Below are 2,500 nucleotides of genomic sequence, written 5' to 3' on the forward strand. Positions count from 1 at the left end.
CGTTGGTTTGACACCTTATCATCTGAGTCAGCGTTAACTTTTCTATCGCTTCCACGATTGGCGATAGAACTGCCACCTTAGATCATGGACTTGTCTCCAAACTGAATTAAAGGGCTGGAATATTATGGTCGTCATCACTTCATTTTCATTTTTTGTTCTGCTTCATAATTTCACTTTCGGTCCCCTACACTTCACTCTAACAAAACATCATTACGAATGACAGTGATAATGACCAAGAATCTTGCACTGATCAGTGTCACGATTTTCTCGACTTTGCAATCACAATCACTCCGCGGTCTCGACCCCGCCGGCCATAGAGCTAATCAATCGCAAAAGCGCGCTCACGTTGCCCGAGTCACGGAGCCCCCGAGGTCCACGCTGTCGTTACCACCACACAACACACACTGGTGATGCACGCGTCACACTCGCGTTACTTCCCCTCCCAGCCTCCGCCCCCTTCCACCCCTCCCTCCCACCACCTGACGTCACGCGGAAACTCCTGCTATTTTCCCTCGCTTGTCTTTCTCGTGCCCTCGTGATACGTTTCTTCGGTGTGCCTCTCACGTCTCGGGAGAATTCAACCCACTTCTCTCGATCGACTGACAGGCGACGTCGCTATCGAAAAGTCGAGTACGTTTATGGATATTCAGACACCCGACGACAAAAAAAATGGTAACTGGCACCCACCGGTCGCACCTGGCTGACTCCATGACAAAGTTTCCTAATCCGACGCTCGCTCCGAAAAATAAATATTATTTACACACTATTCATGGATAATCTACTCTACCAGTACATTTCCGACTGAGATGAGAATATATAATTCACCAGGAATTAATTGGACATCACTATACAGAAGGAGCATGAGGCAGCTACATGGAAAATATCAACATACTGTATAGAGACTGTATAACTGTACAGTAGGGACCGACTCAGTGCTTGTGTGGCACTGAGGGGCCACATGACATATCGATTAACTGTATGGTAGATACCGAGTGACCGTATGATAGTTCCAAGTCTACGGTGATTTTATACTGTTCTGTAGATTTTTTTTTTTGCAATAAACGCGCGCGCGCGTGTGTGTGTGTGTGTTTGTGGACCGACAGACACACACACAAACACACACACACACACACACACACACACACACACACACACACACACACACACACACACACACACACACACATATATATATATTATATATATATCTATATATATCTATATATATATGTATATGTATATATATGTATATATATATATGTATATATATATATATATATATATATATATATATATATATAGATAGAGCGATATATAGAGAGAGAGAGAGAGAGAGAGAGAGAGAGAGAGAGAGAGAGAGAGAGAGAGAGAGAGAGAGAGAGAGAGAGAGAGAAATAAACAGATGCAAATATAGATTTCATGGTAATCAGCTTTCATTGCTCAGCGCGCGTTAATCGCCTGAGATATACTTATCAATATCTCTTAATAGGTTATCTTAGAATAACTTCATATACCAATGTAACGACTGGTAACTTGTAAAGTCATTTATTTATAGGATGACATATATGTAGAACAATAATTCTGTGGTATTTTCAAATGCCATTTCGGGTCGAATAAATGAAAATGTTAGTTTATCTAATCTCTTGTGATCATAATCAGCTAATAAGAATAACTTCAACACTTCCAATTTACGATCTAAACCAAAATAGAAGATCAAAGCGACAGGAAAAGGAAAAAAAAAAAAAAAAAAAAAAAACAATAATCAGATCAACCTTCTCCAACCTTCTGGCTCACCGACCGTCCGATAATCAAAAGAATATTTATTGCACCTTCCCTCCCTTCCCCCAACGCCCAAAATATATAAATAAACAAGATGCTGAACTCTAATAAGAAGCTGCCACCCACCCACCCCCTTTGATAATGGCAATCAGCTGGGTTAATCATCCCTAACTCTGCAAGACGAGAAGGTAATCTAGACGGTGAGGGCGTCCCTTGGCGTCTATAAGGGGGACCTGGGCATGCGCTGGTTGGGGTCTAGGGTAAGGGTTATGCTCTGCATTATGCTTGATTGCGTGCGTGCATTTTCGTATTCATATTCCTGTGTAGAGTAATCCAGGTGTGTTTATAAAGAGAGAGGGAGGATGGGCCGAGGCTGTTGTGCATTGGGTGAAGATTTTATTTCGTCGATTTTAATGCAGTATGTTTCGATTTAATCTCTAGTTTTTTTGTTTTTTTTTCACTCTCTGTCTGTTTCAGTTCCTCACTCTTTCTTCCTCCCCCCCTTTACCTCCCCCTCATTTCAACCTTTACATCCTTTCATCTCTCTCCTCTTTAACTTCCTCTTCTCCTCTACCCCCCCCCTCTTTCTCTCTTTACTTCTTCTATCTCCCACTCTCTCCCTCTCTTAAATTCAAAATTTTCTCCCTCTCCCTCTCTCCCTCTATCTCCCACTATCTATCTCTCTTTACCTCTCCCTCTATCTCCCACTATCTATCTCTCT

At 42.0% G+C, this 2,500-nt stretch overlaps 1 protein-coding gene across 3 annotated transcripts in view; it reads right to left on the reverse strand.

Annotated features, from left to right (window-relative positions):
* The window catches only part of LOC122252199 (uncharacterized), a 450,493-nt gene that overhangs the window by 403,189 nt on the left and 44,804 nt on the right, over window positions 1-2,500 (reverse strand). For 2 of the 3 annotated variants that reach the window (XM_086530453.1, XM_086530450.1), the window contains exon 1: window positions 346-430. The exons of the other annotated variant lie outside the window; for it this stretch is intronic. The gene's annotated coding sequence lies outside the window, so the exon portion shown is untranslated. Of the gene's footprint in view, window positions 1-345; window positions 431-2,500 lie in introns of those variants that run through there. 3 annotated transcript variants of the gene reach the window in all.

Source organism: Penaeus japonicus, unplaced genomic scaffold (genome assembly GCF_977035675.1).
Source record: "Penaeus japonicus unplaced genomic scaffold, GWHDUDI00000001_assembly GWHDUDI00000033, whole genome shotgun sequence".
NCBI lineage: Eukaryota > Metazoa > Arthropoda > Malacostraca > Decapoda > Penaeidae > Penaeus > Penaeus japonicus.